Raw genomic sequence first — 20,522 nt, 5'->3', positions numbered from 1 at the left:
GTTTTCCCATTTTTAAAATAGACATCTTCCTGTTTTAGAGCAGTTTCTGACTGGTACACTGTAAGATGAGATTTTTTCCTCTTTCACTTTGCATATACACGTGTATATTTGCACCCGTTTCTCTTCCTGCAGATTTGGATCCCACTCCTGCCATCATCCTACCACAGATTCTCTGGGTCCAGTACCAGAGGATGAGATGCATGCAGTTGTTCACAGCATTCACTTGGGATGCGCTGAGGCCAAAATCAAAGCAGGTGATGCTCTAAGCTGAATCTGGGTCTCCACTGTCTCAGGTGAATACAGAAATGTCTTTTTTTCTATACAGCTTTTTTTTTTTTTTTTCCTTCAGAAAATCCTGTTAGAACTCTTGACATGTTTCTGACTTTTCCCCTGTGGAAATAAATAAATAAGTAATATATATGAAATAAAAAGAGAAAAGGAAAGAATAGGGTTCCATGAATCAGCTTTTTTTTTTTTTTTTTTTTTTTTTTTTTTTTTTTTTGTCGGAATACTCCTGGTTAATTGTAGCTCTTCTCTAAAAACACTTTTACCTCAGCTTTTATCTAAACATGGGAAGTGCCGTGTGCCTTTAGAAAAGAGAAAATCTATGGCTGAAGTTACGTGTCTGAACTGGGTTATCTGATAAATGTATTAATGAGCAGAAATTAGGAAAAACCCTGCATCTGAGGCTCAGCATGGTACAAGACCACCTGGCTAAGGTGAGCTTCCATATATCCCTCTCCTGTCTTTTTTCCCTGTTCAGTGCTGTTTTAAGGCATAGTTTTGAAGTGCAGCTATAGAAAGATTGAGTCCATTCTCCGTCCTCTGGGTGTGCTTTTACCTACAGAGTTGAGCAGGGCTGTGTGCAGCTGCTCTGGTGACTGGGGAAAGGATGCCATGTAGCAATACACACTTCTGTGCCTCTTCATCATGTCACAGGGAGTTTGAAAGCCACCTTGGGCTGCACTAATGGTAGACGGAGAGCAGTTCTGCATGTTCAGTCTACCACACACACAGGGATGAGTAGTCCTCCGTACTTCTTTTAAAGTAGCAATACTCTCAAACCCAGGTGGAGCTGGTCAAATCCATGGGCATTTATTTTCCCTTGGAAAGCTGAAGACTTTGATATGAGGTAGGTTGTTGGTGTCTGGGCAGCTGAGTTTAACTCCCCGTGCAAGAAAGCAGCTGGATGTGCGGCTCTCAGGTGTGCATGTGAACTCTGTCCATAGCACCCCTTCTTACCCAAGCTTGGAGGAGAGATAAAAGTCAAGAACTACTCTTTAAAAGTTCATTTATAAGTTCAGGCTTCCCCAGTGAATTTTTTGCATTGTTATTAGAAATATGCTGCTATTATGGGGGGAAAGTTTAAAGTTTTAGATAGACGTGAAATTCCCCACGTTTGGTATTAGGCTAACCCCAGGATTCTTGTAAAGTCAGTCAGTCAGAAAAAAATCTCATCTCTGTTCCTCAGTGCCCTCAGGTTTTGGGATGTGCTCCATAACCTGTCCTGTCATTCCTGCTCCCCACAGGTTCTAGGCTATCCCTCTACAGGAGGGAAGAAAAGGGGAACCAGTGACTACAGCAGGAATCCCCAACTTGAACACTAAAAAAAAAGAAAAAGAGATAGAGCCAGGGCTGATAAAGTATGGCTGCTTATATAAATGGCATTATATTTTAAATTATCCAGCTGTTTGGAGAGAGGCAGAAAAAATCTTTGTGGCTGTTCACTGCTGTTTGTTTTTTGTTTTTTTTTTTTTACCATGTATAGAGCGTTTCTCTATCCTTAGTCAAGAGATGTGTAGTAAGATGTTGTCAGGGCTTTTTTCTTTGTGTGTGTGTGTGCATAGGAGAATTAAATTAAAATTGAGGATAATAATAGCATAGAATGTGGCGATGGTTTGTCTTGTACTTCCAGCTGTTGTACTGTGAAGGGAGGGAGTCCCATCTGCACATGCCTCTTGCCCAAGGTGTCAGGGAGTTTGGATCCAGGTGGCTGGATTCTCTGCTGAAGCTCTGCTGTGCGCTGGAAACATTTCAGGATGCTGTTGCAAGCATGAGTACATCTTTAATTCTGTTTTTAAAGACCAATCATTTCATGTATAACTGTGTAGAGTTCATGTCAGAAGCACATCTGGATTTCAGTTGTTGATCTGGAATATTCACAGTCCAATATGGTAAAAGCAGATGTTGGATTGACAATCATCATAAATGTGAATGATCGCATCAGAAATCCCATATGTACCTTAGCTGAGAGCAGTAAATCCTACCTGAACACTCTTGGTTTTGTTCTGGGTTTAAGAATATTTACTGACACGTGTAAAGTTATTCATTACATATCTACAGATTTTAAGTATAAAAATGGAAGATTATTATAAGCCTTAAAAGGATTTATGTGCAAGTCGAGATAGGAATTGAGCTGACTGCTTTAATCAGAAGCCTTTTAATTCCTACAGCGTGGAACGGGAGTTCCCACAACTTTAAAAGTGAGTTTTATTGGTGTGAAAGCCTCATGTTTGGTTTTCTTTCTATATTTACTTACAAGTGTATGCACAAAGTGGAAGATGTTGAAAGATGATTTCGGTTTCTTAAAGCACCAACGCAAGTGTCTTCTAAAGCAGAATAGTTTGGAGCCCAACAGCTGCAAGCAGAACTTCTGCAGAATTAAAAAAACAGGCAGTGTCCACTTTCCTCTCTTCATCCCCATTTCTTTTCTCTCAATCATCCCCGTTGATTCAGCTTTACATCTAAGGACCATATTCTGCTCTTGCTGCCACTCGGTGGTGCAGTGGTGCTGTGATGCTGTGGAGGGGGGTTGCAACTGCAGCAGACTGAAGGCTCCGAGCTGGAGTAACATGGTGTCAGTTGAGGTGCTGCCCAATTTTGGAAGGATACACCTTTGGTTGGAGTTCCCTGCCTTATAGCTTTCTACAATATTGCTCACAATGCAATTCTGCAAGTGGGGAATGCCCAGGCTGGGCATAAAGCTGCAGTTTTTCAGGACCTTTCCTTCCTTTCTTGCATGTGCACCCTACAAGGTGTCAGCAAGATGCAGCACAGAATCCTGCTTGTGATGTTTTAATAGAACCATTTCCCAATACGCAAAATAGTGTTTAAGTTAAACTGCAACATTCCTCATTTAATTGGAAGTAATTTGTTGTTCTTTCAGGGGTTTTCACATTTGCCTTCATGGTGATTTTAATGTTGAATCCGTGCCCGGGAGGGAAGTAAGGAGAGGTAGGACTTTGGGATCTATCACCACCAGTGAGGAGTCTATCTGTCAATTAGGAATGAGATGTCTGTCTATCACAAGGGATGAGTGGATAATGGTGGACAAGAGATTAAGCAATTAAGGAGACAGCTATGCAAGATCTGGAGTTAAAACCCTAATTCTGGGTAGTGGGAGATAAAGGATCGCAGAGATTCAAGAGGGAGTGAATGACAGGGTTAGAAAATGCTGTTAGCCTCAGTGTTGAGTCAACATAAGGGAAGAGAAATCTGTGCAGAAGGTGAATAAGTTCTGAGAAAGGGGAAAGAGAGAAACAATGAGAGTGCATTAGGAAAAATGCACAGGGGAACACGGATGGCAGGAAACACGTGTAGGGTTTTATGTTACAAAATGTACCTCCTAAATTGAGCCATCCTAGAGTTTAGAGCGATGCAGATTTTAGTTTAATTTCCTTTCCTAAAAGAAAGCTTTTATTTCTGAATAGGTGAACTTTTAAGATTCTAAAGAAGGAAAAGCAAATACTTAGCAGGATGAACAAAAATGTAAATCTTGAGTAGAGCTGTAAGCTGTTCAGGCAAGGCAATTTTGCTGGATTATGTAGCTCATATCAGATAGTAATAAATCAACCCTTCAAAGACAAAAGACTATAGAAAGAGGAGTAAACCAAAGACTCTCCAAATAACAAAGGCCAGATACACAAAAGTAACTAAGGAGCTGAAGAGGCAAATAGATGCCTGGCAGGAGTTTAAATGGGATCATTCAGCACAGACACTCATCACCTGCTAGTGATTATTGGCTTCTTCAGCCTCCTTCAGGCCCAGACACTTCCTTGACTGAGCTTAAAACTCCCATCAGCATCAGAGAAACTAACTGATATCCCTAAAATCTGCATGTTTGGCATTGCATCCTGAAGGTAAATGGAATTTACACAGTTTGCCCTAGTGTAAGCAGTGACAATACACTTTTTGAATGCAGTTCTGTCCTTACTCAGTTGGATCATCCCACTGAGATGTCAAGTTTTGCACAAGTTTGCCTCTCTTTCTGATCTGGGCCTGACAAGATAGAATGATAAATTTTGAGCAAAACAGTGGCTTCTTGGGTATGATGAAAGAATTTTAGCTGTGGGTACTGGCCACTGATGATAGTAAATGCTCACTTGCTCTTACACTCTGGAAATGAGTTGTCTATAGTGAGAACTCCAGAGCTTGGGACAAAAAAGGCTTGAGACTTTTCTTGACGTGAAGGTAATGCAGCCACAGGAACTGGGAAGCATTTCCAAATCACCTGGCCTCAGGTACTATGGGCAGAGCTTCGCTCTGCTCATAACTGCATCCTCACCTGGTGCCAAATAAGGCTGTTTTGTTTACTGAAGTTAAGTAGAAGGATGACATGAGTCTTAAACTGTTGGGACCATGTACAGTAATGTATAGATTCCTGTCCTTCTTAAGTCAGAAGAAATAAACATAATAAGAAAGGTTTAAAATTCCCATTTAAAACAAAGCAAAAAAACATCAAAATCCTAGCAAACATTAAAAAACAAACAAATAAAACACAAAGAGAAAACAACTCCCAAGAAAGTGATTATTGAGGGCATGAGATCTTATTATGACTGAGATTTACTTGAATGTGCCAGGCACAGTGAGTAAAAGGCAGGCAAGTAAGGTTATTGCTGGAAAAGAGAGGTGAAAAATCCAGGAAAATTTGCAAGACTTGATCTGCCACTAATTTGACAACAGATGATGATGACATGTCTGTGAACATATGTTAGGGGGGGAAAAAAGGATCACAGTATTACAGGCTGTGCAGAAATAGGGTCACTGCGTATTTTTAGCTCCAGTTCTGGTCCTGGTTGGCCTGTATATCATCTTGAGTTTCAAAGCGTTGTTTAGTTGAGACTATTGTTCCTCTGTTTAGTTGAGACTATTGTTCCACTGAATACTTGAAGTGCATTTATTCAGAAAGAAGCCTTGGCTCCTTTGAATACAATATAATTATGCTTGCAATCCAAGCCTGTACAATTTTAGGTCCACTTCATTAAAGATTAATATTCTTTTTGCTTGGACTTGCACATAGCATTCAGCTGAAAAAAAAACACCTCAGAGTTCACATCTTGCAAGCCGAAGGGTGCTTCTGAAAGTGATTCTTTCCAGTCCCTCTTCCCCTTTGCACCAGAGAAGTGCTTTTCTAATTTCACACCTTAGAACATGCAGTCCTTAAATCGGCAGCATGGAACACCATGGAAGGAGGCCTTTCTGACTTTATCCAAAATCTATTTATTAATTCAAACAGTTCTTTTCCAAAAGCTGGTCTACTGTCCAAGGGCACATCTGATGCTGCTTTAGCCATTTGCATGGCTTTTTCATATCCAACTGCGTGACTCGGTATTGAATATAAAATTAATTTTGTACCAATTGAGCAAAAACCAGGCTGTGAAGTATGAGCTTGTCCACGTCCTGTTCCTGCTCTCCTCTCCACAGCATCTCTCAGTGCACAGTTATTCAGCTGAGGAAATGTATTTCTGATCTCAGCATTTGCTCTTGGCGTCCTCTTCTTTAATCATAGCCCCTTAAAAATACACGTACGATAATAATAAAAGGTAGCTATTTGGGAATGGCAAATCAGTCCGTGGGGGCTGCTTGGATTTTAAGGGCAGCTGCTGTTCAATGTATCTGGTGTGTCACTTTCTGTTTTGTGCTGCTGTTTTATTGCTGCTGTGGGAACGGAGCAAAAATAGCGGCTACTGCAGTTGTGTTGAATAACCATCAGTGTGATTCTAGCCGATGTGTCAGTCCCTCACTGGGCAAAAAAAATGCCCATATTCGATATCTGCTGCCCTACCCTGACCTGCAAATGAAAATAATAACACGCTAAACAGCTATGGGAAGGCATTATTAGCCGCACCGCCCAGCTGAGAGGCAGAGGTGTGTTCGTGCTGCCGTGTGTGTGCGGCTGTGGGAATGCACACACCTCCAAAAAGGTCGGAGGAAATAATCGCTAAGGCGCACGCTGTTCCTTTAAATGTTAAATTGGCTTTTGAATCCAGGGCAGCCGCCGAAACCTGTGCCGGGCTACGGCCGCTCCGCCGCTGCCTCGGCTGCCTGCAGTGGCCGCTTTGCCCCGACAGATGGCAGTGCCTTTCTCTCGTAGTTAGGCGAAAGTTTAAAAACCTTTCGTTAAAAATAGCTGCCCCACATTCTTAATTGGCAATCCTTTTTTTTTTTTTTTTTTTTTTTTTTCCTATTTATTGTTAGGCACAAATCAAATGCTGTTTAGCTCTTAGGCAAGCTCAGCGCACAAAACATAAAGGCGTAATGTAAAAGACCTGGATACTTCCTTGTCCTGTTCCACGTCTGCTTGGTGTACTGAAGTACTTGCTGCTTTGTCACCAATATCCTCAGAAACTTAGTTATAATGAAACGTTCTTTTTTTTTTTTTTCCCCATTGTAAAATTGACTTTTTTCTTTGTTTAAACTTGCCATATAGTCAGGCACCCAAGCCTGCACAAAGCCCCCGTTTTCTCATACACAAAACTCATATTCCTGCATCTGTGGAGCTGGGCTGCAGTTTCTGGACTGCTCAAGGCACTTGCATTTACCTTGATGAAGGCTTTGAGAGCTTTCTTCCCTGCAAGTCTTCCTTGTGTAGGACTGGAGGCACTACGACCAGCCAAGCCCATCTTGTGGCCCTACAGCAGCCCCGTGGCCAGGGAATCACTTGGTGGGGTTGGCCCTGCTGTGGGGACACAGGCACACTGTGCAGAAGCTGGCTGCCTTCCCCTAGCCTGGGGTGATTCCCCAGAGGAATTCCTACAGTTCCTTACCAGAGCCTCCCGATGCTTGATTCTGGCGAGCATCACTGAGGGTGAGCCTCCCTCTTCGCTCTCCTCAGCGAGCTAATTCATTTCTCTGTGGCCTCTTCTGGGACCCATTTCATTTCTGCAATTCCTTGGGCTGCGCTGAGCAGAAAGGCCAAATCGCTGCTTTACAAAATGAAATTGTAATGGCCTGACTGTTTCCCGGCTTGATCTGTGCCTAGGCTTTCTTTCCGCGATCGAGTTGTTTATGGTGGAGCAGAAGGAACGTGTTTTGTTTTGCTTTCTTTGCCCGTTCTTGCACAGGAACAGATTTTCAGCCAGCTGCCCGTGGTTTCGCTCCGTTCCACCTCCCCCACAATGGTCACAAACGCAGTGTAGGTCCTGCTCCAGACAAGCATTTCATTTCCGTACCAGGGCTCTTCAGCAATGTCAATAGCAGTACCCACAAATGTGGTTTTGTATGGGCTTGAAGGCGGTGTCAGTGCAGGCCTTTTAGCACAGATGCATGGGAGCAGTTCTTTCTAATATGCATTCACATGCGTCTCTCTCCAGTGACCTTCATTTGCCATCTCTCTGCCTATTTAGTTCATTTATTAGGTCCTTCTGAAGTGGTTCATAATATTCCCATAATACTGCACAAATTGCAATAATTGTATCAAATTCCAGTGTTATCAGACGGGTTTGGAAGCCCCGTCTCCTGTTTGCTAACATATTAAACAGCGCTGTACCTAACACAGCTCTTTGAGTCACCTCATTGTCAAAGCAATTGAAAGCCTTTTCTTCTTCCTCTTCTTTGGTGATTTTTACTTCCCCAGTTGATTTTGTTCCCTTTGTTGCTTTTTGTGGAGAGGGCTATCGGCTGTTTGAGAAAGAGCATTAGATTAATCAGATGTGCTTGTACTTGAGGCAGTTCTTTAGACTCTGAGCCTTATTTTCTTTTAAAAAACTCCACGCTATTTTCTGCCTTTTCTGCAAGGATGATCTGGTTGAGTTTGTATTTTCTTTTTGTTTTTAGAGTATTGTTTACCTGGTGTTGAAATAAGGTTCAGTAGGTTGCAGTTTTCAAGGCTAGTTCAGTATGTTTTCCAGAGCTAGCATTTAGGCAGCAGCTTCCAGCTCTCCAATAGCTGATGGTAAATGAGCAAGGATACAGGGTTTTGGTTTTTTTATGTGTGGTTTTTTTTGTTTGTTTGTTTGCTTGTTTTTTAATTACTCCCTCTTGGAAAATAGTTGCAGGCACACAAGCTGGTTCTTGGGGAGGTCTGTCTCTCCCAAACACAAATGTTGCAGTAATTTCTGCCTTGAAAACAGTATTTGCTATTGATTTCTTTTTTTCTTACATGGGAAAACAGATGCACTGAGCTGGTACCTGAGAATCCTCTTTTGAATAAAATATTTAGAGTCTTTGACCACGTTACCTTTAAATGCTCATTTATTCCTCCTCCCTGCCTCTTGGGTATGTGTCTGTGTGCGTATGAAAGTATAAAAAAGAATTACTTTTTTTCCTTCTACTACTTATTTATGAAGGTTTCATGGACCCAATTTCTATCCTGCATCTTTAAGGCAGAAGTATGTGTATTTTTGCGTTGGTTTCTGTTGATGCAGATGACAATTTTGAAAACTAACTGCTAACCAACTTAGCATGTATATGTGTGGATTTATTTTTCCTTGCCTTCTGTTTCTCCTCTGTGTCAAAATAGCTGTACCATAGTGACTGTATTATGGTTTTGTGGTTCTAAGGATGTTAAGAGCAGCTAGTGTTATTTCTTGCATCATGCCAGCCATGTGGTTGGAGTCACTAAGTGCCAGGTGAACTACAGCAGGTCTTTTGTAAAGGCACTCATTCTTGCTGAAAAGACACCCACTTAGCACATGCACTGCTCTCAGATTTTAATCTAATACTGATTTTTACTCCTTGAAGTGAAGCAGACATTTTTTTAAACATAAATTTGTCCAACTTCTGTTTCTAATCAATGATTACTTGTACGGTTTTGCTCCTTACTAATCCACTGATGTCAGGCCTGGCACTGGGGTGAGTTCTCTCCCCATTTTTGGGGTGGCTGTCAGCAGTCTGCCATGCACAGGTAGGCATACATACCCAATTTCAAATCATTTAGTGATACATTTTTTATTCCCTTTCAATATTCCAGTATCATTATGATTTGAAAATTGGATAGCAGAACTGGACACAGCAATGTTGGTCCCATCAGTGATACATACCTGTAATATCATCATCTCCTGCATAATCATGCAAGTATTGCATTAACCTTAGCCCATGGATTGCATAGGGAATTCATGGTAAATTGATTTTCTGAAGTCCTTTTCAGTGTCACTGCATTTCAGTCTGTGGTCTTCTATGTTGTTAGTGTGACCTACATTCTCTTTTGACATATCTGACTGTGTCTGTCTATATTAAAACCTTTCTTACAATATTACTCCATTTCATAGGCTGATTCAAATAATAGGTTATAACTGACCAGCTCTTGTTTCTTGAATACTCCTTTGGCCATTTTTTTCTTTGTGTACCTTTAAAGTAGTAAACTTTAAATATTTCAAGTATTATCTGTCCTATACAGACAAGTGTGTTTCTATCCATTCCTGATCTGATTGTATGCAAAAGGGATTTAAAAAAAAAAAAAAAAAAGAAAGATAATAGGAGCATTCAAATTAGATACATCCATATTCTGATGTAATAACCAAGTACAGTGCTTTGGGCAGTTTTTAGTATGATCTGCTCTATGATACATTTTGTGTAACGTTGCTTTTTAGCAGTAGAATAGAAACATTTTAGAAATGTGAATTTGAAATACAAGTGCAAATGTTTTTGGCAACTACATTTTTTGAGACAAAAAAATACTGTAGGTCTTACTTAAAAACAAATGCTTCAGATACATTAACTAGATGAAATGCTTTTGTTTCTCAGTATTCTTTTGATCACAAGCAGTGACAGCTTCTCCAAAGAGTCATCTTAGCCATCGTTCCTAATCCAAGTGGTTCTTCCATACTGTGAATTTCTCTGTGACTGTTGCTCATCCATTTTTTTCTAGGTCAGAAACTGCTTTCCCCACTTTTTCACAGCATCAGCTCTGGAGGCTGTGCTTAAGCTCTTTCCCAAATCATCTTTTTATGGTTAACAAAATCTTCTTGTTTGCTGCCTCATTCTATATTCCATGCCACCAGCATCAGCATGGTTTACAGTCTGTCTTTGCTTTCTCTAGTGCGAACAGCTTCCATAGAAGTCTTATAAAACTTCCCACCAGAGAAGAGACTTCATTCTCCATCACCTGGCAAAATGGCTGGTTGTATCTGGACAGTGGAAGAGTAAATGTTACCATTTGTACATGGTATCTTGGGCAGCTTAAGCTACTCTTTGCTGCAGCAAGAAACTGGTTTGCCAACCTTGGCTTGCTAATCTGATTTGCTAGGCTTGCACCACTGGTATACATTAGTGTCCTCTGATTGGCCTTTGGAATTTGCATCACTTCTATTACAAAAACAGCCCTGCTCAGTGTTAATGGTGAGAGCGAGCAAGAAAGAAACAGTAGGAGACCCAAAAGGCTCTGGCTGGATACTTTCTATAGATGAGGAGATGGTTGTCATTTGGTGAACTTGAAGTAGCTTTGACAGCAGGAGGGCCATGCAGTCCCACCGGAAGATCTGCAGCTGTGGTGGAAGGATTGCCCTTAAGAAATGCCACCACTTGGGATTTGCCTCTTCTCTGGGGTGGTGGGCATTCACTGGGACTGGGTGTGTGATCCTTACTGGTTGAGGAGAAAGTCAAAACATTGATGCAGTAAAAGATAAACAACAGCAGACTCCATTTTTCCATCTCTATTCCAACGTCTGGGTAAATGAGTTACTTTCACATACATATTTTATGGTATTTGCGACAGCTACTGTCAATAGACAGAAGAGCTTTTAGATGAGTAAAGCCAGCAGAACAAGAGATGCCTGCTTAACCTGTTCAGTGTTTTCTTAATGATAGCAGAGAAGCCTTGGCATATTAATGTTTCCTCGAAGACTATCCAAATATCCACTGATTTGAAAGATCAAAGAAGCAGCAATGCTTTCAGTTACACTGAGCATGATATCTGGGTGTACACTCTTGCACAACTATTGACAGCCTGGATCTCAATCACCTGCATGTGGTCTGTGCACCAGACAAAGTCTGTTTGCTTAACTCATAAAGGGTTCTTAGGGGTACAGATTCTTAAGGGTGGTTTGAAGAGGGCAGTTCCAGATCCCAGTGAAATAGACTGAAGTACTGTCTGTTGAATCAGTTGCTGGCTGTTCTATAAAAAAACATTTTTTGAATGCAGAAGTTTTGTTTCACTGGGAAAGAAGAGGAAAGGAAAGCCATAATAAGGGCAAGGCTTTTAGTGGCCATGTTGGCTGCATGAGGCTCAACCTGTGCTGAAGCCAAACTGTTTGCAGATGGTTGCATTCTTGCTAGGATTTTGCCTCCCATTGGCTGTGACTGCAAACATGCTTTCTCCTTGTGAAGAGATGCTTCAGTTCTCCTATGAATTAAAGGAATAGCAAGAATTAGCTGACACAAAGTCAGCAGCACTGAGAAGCCCAGCTCTTTATGTGCTGTGGCACAGTCTGGAGGCACAGCTGCATCTAAGAGAGTAGTATTCAGATGCTGAGCTCTTCAGCCTAAGTGTACCTTAATTTTTGCCTTTGGGAGAGAAAAAGTGTAATGCTGACTATGCATAAGAAAACCAATTTTGTTGCTAACAGATACATGATAATGTATGAGAAGAAATTTGTTCAGCTGAGTCACTTGTAGCCAGAGATAAGTGACCGTTCTAGCAAGTAATAAGCTGTCATGTAGTGTTTCTTAAATGCATGGATTTTCTGAAACCCTGTTCAAGGGGTCAATAGCAGAGCAGATGAAATTGTCTGCTTCATCACAGAGACCTCAGGAGTCAGCTCTGTATTTCCCTTTATTTCTCATTCCCCTGAAGTGGTAAACTTCTCTGAGAATTTCCTCCCCAAGCAAAGAGGCTTTCATCACTAGATGTTGGGAAAAGAACTGACTGTTTAGTTTGAGAAACACTTTTTTTTTTTTAATTTTTAAATTCTGCTTTTTTGTTGGTGGTGTTTAATGTTATTCCTTAAGAAACTAGCTTATATATTACTTGTACCATTTGCTAGCCAGTACTATTTTAATTGTTACATTGATTTTTATTCTAGGGCTGGCTGAGGTAAAGCTCAGTTATATGAAAGACCACTCACATCAGACCACTAGAATCTATACTGCACACCCTGCTTCTGTGCCCTCATCTTGGATATTATATTTGATGCTGTGTTTCAAAGGGACAGGGCTGGAGAGGGTACAGGGAAAGATGATATGGAGAGAGTAAATAATCAAAGAGCCTTCGGAGGATCCACTAAGGGGGAAAGATAGAGATGTGCACAGTAATGAATGTCATGGAGAAAGTGATTAATGAGTGACTAATGCATTGTTTCTGACGATACAGGACCTAAGGGGGTTCCGATGGTACAGCCACACAGGGAATTTAAAGCAAACTTTTGTCATGCAGGGCATAATTATTTTGTGGACCTCATTCCCCAGGATGTTAGGAGTTCAAAAAAATGAGATATAGTACTGACATGAGGTCCATGGGGGATTATTAGCATGATGGTACTTTGGCAAGCCCTCGTTCGGAAAGTCCTCTAAGCAGCTGATTGCTAGAAGCTGAGGGAGTATGTAGAAGGCTTTCTGATTTGTCCTGTTTCTTATTCTCATTCTCTGAAAACTCCTGCTGATAGCCCAAAGACAGGATACTGGGCAAGGATGAATTTTGGCCTGACCTACATGCTTGTGTACATATTTAGCTCCTAAAAAGAGCAACACAGACATCAGGGGAGGCAGAGATTCATACAGTGTGCTCAGTAAATGAGTGATGTGGCTTGGTGATCACTTTTAACAGCTAGGTAACGTGAAACCAAATCCACTGCAACTTCGTGCAGTTCAGCTGACTTCACTAGAGCCAGTTTCCATCAGCCTTAAGGCAAAAAGAGTGTTGGTGCCTCACAGGGGAAGTGCTGCATACAGCATACTCACAGTCCTGATCTCCTGGCCGTGACCTGCTACAGGAGGGGCTTACAGGTCACCAGGGACAGTTTGTGTGTGTTCATCTCCTTTGGTAAATACAAAATGTCTCCTCCTTAGTTATGAGTGAGGAAGGATTGCATATGGAGAAGTAATCAGCATAAAAAGAAAATTCTACACATGGGATTGCCATGAAGAGTGGAAATGCCTTAGGATTGAACTGATGCTTCCCTAAGAGAGGGTGCTTTTTGTGCAGGACAGAGCATGACAGCAAGACAGAGGCAAAGTTACAGAGTAAATTTGAATGTGATATAATGAAATACAAGAGAGGAAAGGAGTTGCAGGGAGGGCCTCTTAAAAATGTGCAGGCAAATATCAGGTTGGTAGATTTCCTCAGAAGTGACTTATGAACAGCTCAGGTTATTATATCTTTATATGAGCAGTTATGTCGTATTGTATTTCACATCTTGCATCTAAGTATAGTCTGAAATTGCTGTGTTACAGAAATTATATGAAACTGGTTTGGGTACCACGAAAAAAAAAGCTATATAATGTTCCTCACCTGTGCTCCTACCAGAATTGTCAGATAGGATGCAATTGCAACAATTTCCCTTTGGAATCTTCTAAATGCTTACAAAAATCAAGACAGCAATCTGTGCAATAAATTCTGCCTTGCACAGAAACAAATACTGACATCTACTGAAATTACAGAAAAGAGCATGACTTCAATATTAGATTTCTGTAATCACAGTTGTAAGAGCCCTGTTGTACATCAGCGTAATAATGCCTGATATTCCTGCCCAGACTGCACAGTTTCTCTCAAATCTTCTGTTCATTCATTTAAAAGTGGTGTAAGTATGCAATGGACGTTTCTACCATATCTGCATCCCTCATCCTACATTAGCACTTCATATTATTGAATTTACTTTTGGAAGGACTTTCCAACAATCTATAAGATATTTAAAGAGGGTACAATACACCTGTAATGATATTGGTCGCTCATTTATTTAACTGTTGAAAGCTTGAAAGCCTCTTTTAGCTCTCTGTATCTATTTCTGTACGTACGAATTAGGAGACCTTGAATAATGAATGTGTTATTTAAATTGTGCTGTGACACTACATAATGCTGAGAAGTCATTTTCTACAGTTCACTATTCCCATAGTCAATGGTGCTTGACTTGATTACCAGCGCCTCATAGCCAAAGTAGATATGGGCAATGTTTTAAATTTGTTAAAAATTGGTTGGATAAAATTATCTTGAATGAGATAGAATAGGCTGGAGAGCCTATTCCTTCTGATAGTTTCTTAGACGAGTCTTAATTTCCATGCATAAAATATCTACAATAGCTTACATTTTTGTATAAAAAATAAAGAACAGCTGAATGTTCTACCTGGATTCTGCAGGGTAGTAGTGGAGGAGCTAAACCCTGCTTTACGCCCTTCCTTACATTCCTAAATCTCAGTTTGGGACACCTGTGACAAAGGTGTTATGCCAGCACTTATTCTTTCATGGGTAAGGAAAATGTGAGCAAGGAGAGGAGTATCCACTAGCTCCTCATGGATCAGCTTACAGGACAGATAGAGTGATTAGCATTATCACCATAAGCTGTCAGCCTGCTGTGAGAGAAAGTAGGGGGCATAGTGCCCAGTGCTGCTCTGCACTGCGGACTGCTCTGCTTGCACAGCTTCAGCACATCGGGAGCCAGTGAGGCCCTTGCATAGGCTCAGTCATCTTAGCAAAATGGCTTTTACCCACCAGTACTACTTTGCTCTCTGATGCTGGTTTGACTTGCCCAGCAAAGCCACTATTTGTGTTATCTTGAGAAGTGTTTTACTAGTGTAGCATTTGTATGTTCCTGTACAAAAAAGCACCGAGAGACTAACTTGTGACACCCATGAGCCTGAAGACAGTACACTTTAACAGATTACAAGCAAAATGGCTTTCACAGCAAAACTGCTAAAGCCTGGTTTGTGAGAGGTTGTGTATTCTTTGTCACCCGTGTGCAGGTATAGCTGGTGGGCATGGCATATGACCTTAGCCTGCACGCTGCTCCCAGCTGGGATGTGTACTGCAATGGCTGAGTTGCCTTCCTTTCTCCAGCAAGAATCAGTCAACTGGCTTACCCTCTTGCAGTAGAACTTGTAGGAACCTAATAGTTTAGAAGTTGGTACCACCAGAATATGGGGCATAGTTGAAAGGCAGTTCTGAAACCCAGCTTTGTTTCTGATTGAGACAGGATAAGCCTGAATTGTCACTGAAATCTGTTCATCTTTGTTAAGCTTCAATTTTAGGGAATCTTCTGGAGAGAAATACAAATTTATGCTGGAGCCATTTTGCCTTTTAGGTTTACTAGTCTGCAGATTTCATATCTGTTTCTCGGGGCAGAAAAATAAGCTGCAAGTAGGGTTAGGTGTACCCATGTCACAACTCTTTCACATCTCCTGCTTTTTCAGGACTATGGAAGAGACATGGCTTTTAGGGCAAACAGTTTGGATACCTTCCTTCCTGCCACATATACATATATGCGTAGGGTTTATTTCACTCTTCTCTGTTGCTAGAACCAGAGATAATCCACACATTCTTGTCCCTACACCTTTCTGATCAATTTAAATTTCTAAGGAGATATTAACAATGTGAAAAGAAGGAATCATTATTCTGAGATATTGGAATTCTTGTGAGAAGGATTCAAGCAGTTTATGATCAAATAGTATTTTTTAATTTGTCTTGATTCATGTGAAAGTAATTTGAGTCCACATTAGTATTCTGTGAGCTGATCATTAACACTTTTCAACTGATTTAGTAAACATATATTGCTTCCAAAATAAATAGAAACAGGAAAGGAGTACAGTTAGTGTAGCTGAGGCATGAAAACATACACATTAACATGCAAGGCAAAACTCCAGTGTTGAAATGGGGCAGCACATCAAAGTTATTTTTCTAGCCATATTTTTGCATCTCCAGAGGAAGCTTAAAAACAATCGACTGAGCAGCCTGAACCACATTTCTAATAACATTGCTTCATACTTCTCTACAAAAAGCTATACCAGCTGTAAGGAATGAACTGACACAACCCTTCTATGTTGGATAGGCAGGATGGGCTTGTGTGACACCCGGTGAGATGTTTGCAGACTGTTTGGCCCTTCTCTAAGGGCAGTCTCTCTCAGCGTCCCTATGAAGCTGAGGTTAGCTCTGATCTGGAAGCCATAAAACCACGATGACGCATCGTTATATCCTTATTAGTGAGGCCCTAAGAGCCTGTGCATGTCAATACTGGAAAAATGTAGCTCTGTTGGGTTCAGATCAGTTCTGCCACATGACCTGCTGGTGTGGCGAGCAGGTGGAGGGGCTCAGGACTACCTGTCCATGGACTGCCTTGCTGGAAGATGCATAATACCCTAGCAAGCTGAATGCAGAGCAGCATTTCAGCAAGACAGTAGGTACACTCTGTAGTATTTAGACTGGCAATAGGGAACTTGTCATGAAAGCAGGCAAAGTATACACATCTTTTTAAAAAAACGAACCAAGCAGACGTCCTTCCAAAAAAAAGAAGGCAAGGGCAGTGCCCTGCTTCCACTTAGAGGATATTGGAATATGGGGAAGGAAACTTTTTAAGCTTCTCTGCTTGCGTTAAATGAAAAGGGTTAACTGAGCTTAAAAGACTCAGAACAAGGGCACAACACTTTGATTTTTCTCATGGCTGGGGCCCTTCGCTGGGAGAGGAGAATCCAGCCATTTTTTTCTTCTTCTGTGACCTGCTGCTCTGTTTCAGCTTAGCTGGAAATAAGAACACCTGGAAATAGCCTTTTTCCTCAGAATTTGGTATGCTTCCTGCTGAGCTCCTATGTAAAAGGCTGAGAAAACTCTCCACCTCCTCCTAGGAAAGTCCAGTATCCATTTTTAGGAATTTGCCCAGTTAGCTCACCTAAAAGATTCTGCTCTACCTGTGACTTACCAAATTGCATGATTCTCTTGGGGCTGAGACATTAAAAATATGCTGAGTTGTTCAGCCCTGCTGATAGTACGAGCTTGTGGCTGTTCCCCACGACATCATAGGCATGTGGGAAACTAACAGGCTCTAAGTGCCTCTTTGCTTGGCTGACCAGGAGCTCAGAGTCTTGGCACAAAACCATCTCTCTGTCTCACAAAGTTCAGTTCAGTTGCTTTCTGCAGACCTAAGCATAAGCAATTTCCTGAATGACACCTAACTAATCTTTGGATGAAGCTGGACCCCTGTCCCTCTGCTCCAGTGCAAACTGCGACTCAGGCTGATCTTGTGAGAGGAGAATGCTTGTTGCTAGGAAGGAATATGTTGAGCATTATCTTATACCACTTGGGCAGCTTCTCTCTCACAAAGTTCAACGATAATTCCTCTGCAAAAAAGTGATGTTTTTATTATTTTTGATGCATTGTAGCTCTCTGATAACGCTCAGTGTGCAATGACCATACAGAAGGGAGAAGGAGATCATACTTATGTTTCAAAGATTTCCAGAGCGTTCCCTAAGCTGCTAAAATTGACGCTGTTTCTGCTGTTTCAGGAGGGATGCTGACAGCAGCCAAAAATGATTTGGCACAGCTCAGGAGAAGTACCCAGATGACAGCCTCCTCAACCAGTGAGCTGAGGCCAGCTTGGTCTGCACCACCTGCCAGTGGACTCAACAGCACCAGGACATTGAGCCCCTTCTTGTCTTGGGATTCATCTGGACTGGAAAGGTACTGAGAAGATCAGAAATCAACCTTATGCCTCTTGCTGAAAGAACGATTTAGCTTAGGATTTGCTTCTATTTGAACTCTTTCACTGTTATATCTTATAACAGCTCTCGTGGAAATAGGGTGAATATCTGCAGTGCCCCGCTTTGCTGTGTTCTCCACCAAATTTTTCAGGGTTGACCTTGTCACAGTCTGTTCTAAGTGTGTTCTAAATGTTTCCTTTCTGCTCTGACACATTGCTGGTAATGGGGCTTTCCTTTTTTTGGAGAAACCAAGAGCCCTCTTTTTGAAATGTGAACTTCTGATTCCATGTTAAAGGAAAGATTTTGCAAATACTGCAAACAGGACTGCTGACTGGCAGCTATGTCTCAGCTGCACATATGGAAAGATGGAAATTTTTTGTGAAGAGGCATAAAGTGCTTCTTGAAGCAGAGATGTGAATTCACATCAAATGAAATGTGCACAGGGGGTCCTTTTTTGCATTACATTATAGAAAATGGTTCATTGTAGATTATCATAAATAGTAATGATCTGGACCGCACTCTTGTGTATTCAATTCTAATTAGAAATGCACTGAGCTACCAAAAATGATGCACCCAAGCCAGCTTCCTTAGGGCTACAGTTATTTTCTACATAAATACACCTTTAACCAACAGCATATAAAAAGAGCAATGATGACATCCAGAGGACAGATAGTTTAATCATAGGTGCTGTAGGTATTCTCAGCAAATTTCCTGGGGATAGATCCTTCACCTACTTTTCCTGTTTAAAGTCTGTTCCTATTAAATCAGTTATTGACAGCCTGCTGAGTTCCTCTAATTCTTAGTTTTTGTGGAAATGACCTTGCAAAGTTGAGCGTTTCACCCCCAGTGCAAAGATTATATGTACAAGGTAAGGTGTGATTAATTCCATCGTCTTTGTCTGCCCTATCATTATTGAATCCAACTGAAGGGTGATGCAGTCTTTTAAGCTATTGGTAAGCTTCAGGTTAATACCTGTCTGGCTTGCTTCACCTGTAAGTACTCCTACTGTGGGACCTCTCCCTATACGTAGGTTTTTATCTAATCTGTCTCAGTAGCCTTCCGTACTCTGGTTTGATAGTTATTTTTAGTTCTGATTTTGTTCACAACTGCAAGACTATTGGCCAGGTGCACCATGTGTCAAAGTCCCTACACAGAAAAGCCTTTGAATTCAACTGAAATATCTATGAGTGGGTGTCCAATTTATTGACAAATCTGAAAGAGATGCATTACCAATTTTAGTCTGTTAAGCACAGCCCCACAATCAGAATTTAATGGAAGCATGTTATCTATAATAGGTTCAGATATTTGTGTTCTTCAGCATTTTATGAATTCAGAAACAGATGGGCTATGACCAGGAAGCAGTGGAGAACAGACTGGCATAAAGCAGCTTGGCTCTCTGACAAGTGCAGGTACAGCTGTGGTATGTATTTTATTCAGCATGCCCACCTACTGTATCAGCAGCCTGCCCTACCAGCAATTCAACTACAACTGACTTAATGAAGAGTAGAAGTAAGCATGAATCCAGACTTTCCATGGATCATAATATTTGAGAACCCAGAAGAATCAACATGACGGAATTCATGCCAAATAATTTTTTTCTCCATCTTTACATGCAAGAGGTAACACAAAAACATTGGCTTTTTGAGGAGAAAAACAAACAAACAAACAAACAAAAAGCACACACAAGCAAACAAACACAAAATCTAATCAAATTATGAGATATTAAAATATTTTGGACCTTTTGGACTTTGTTAATTGCTTTTTTTTCAACACTGAAGAAAGAAACTCTAGCAAGTAGCAGTTCATAGTTTAAGTCACCATAATTGTGACAAGAAGCATGATGAAATGCTGGCTGAGGCTGCTTCTGTTAGTGTAAGAAGAGAGATTATACGGGGCCAGTTATTGAACATTTAATGCAAGAAGAATGTGAAGGATATTTTTACTCCTATTCGTGCCATTGTGATCCTTGCACATTTGGAAGTCTCCTGGGGAAAGAGATTTCTGTGGCTAAAGAGACAGTAGCAAAGAATTCTGAATATCCCTTAACTGAAAATGTGGTGTTTACTGTTTTATGCATTTATGTGTTGGAAAAGAGGTGCCTCTCTTTGTCTTTTGGCACTCTTTGTACGTCCGGTTGAACAGCCTTGCATTTGGGTACGTTATACATTTCTACCTCTATTTCTGTGAGGCATCATATATTGTAACCTGCAGTAACCTAGTAGCAAAGTGAATTTGGATAAACAACAACCCGTAATTATTTTATAGGTGATTGTCTGACTTGAAATACTGAGGTAATTATCAAGTTAAATTTCTATGATCCCTGCAATTTCTAGGAAACCTGGAGATGTCAGTACTTGTGTTCTGGCATATCTCTGAAGTAAAATTATACCACCTGAACCTAAGGTCGTAATTAAAGATGTAACAATGCTGAGCGAAAAATGTCTATATGTTTCAAATCTAAAGCAGATTAATACCCATAATTATAGATGGAGCAGAATGAAATTAACTGGCCACAAATTCCACCCCTCAGGAGGTCCGTACTGCAATCTGTAGGTGGACAAATGCAAAGGGAGAATGTGGCTTGTGGGTCTGGGAAGGAAAGAGTGGAACCACTTGTTTTGAAAGGCAGATGGCTTCTTCCAGAATGCAGAAAGGACATGGGAAAACCCAAACGAGAGTCGCTTGTTAGA

The 20,522-nt window shown here is 41.0% G+C and overlaps 1 long non-coding RNA gene across 1 annotated transcript in view; it reads left to right on the top strand.

The window, feature by feature from the left end:
- The first annotated feature begins 511 nt into the window (after window positions 1–511).
- Window positions 512–20,522, top strand: part of LOC128085323 (uncharacterized) — a 50,639-nt gene continuing 30,628 nt past the window's right edge. Inside the window, exons 1-2 of the long non-coding RNA XR_008208898.1 lie at window positions 512–719; window positions 17,638–17,812. This is a non-coding gene — a long non-coding RNA (uncharacterized LOC128085323). The remainder of the gene's footprint in view (window positions 720–17,637; window positions 17,813–20,522) is intronic.

The sequence above is a fragment of the Tympanuchus pallidicinctus genome, unplaced genomic scaffold (assembly GCF_026119805.1).
Source record: "Tympanuchus pallidicinctus isolate F22 unplaced genomic scaffold, pur_lepc_1.0 scaffold3, whole genome shotgun sequence".
Lineage (NCBI taxonomy): Eukaryota > Metazoa > Chordata > Aves > Galliformes > Phasianidae > Tympanuchus > Tympanuchus pallidicinctus.
This window is presented reverse-complemented; position numbering and strand designations above follow the sequence as displayed.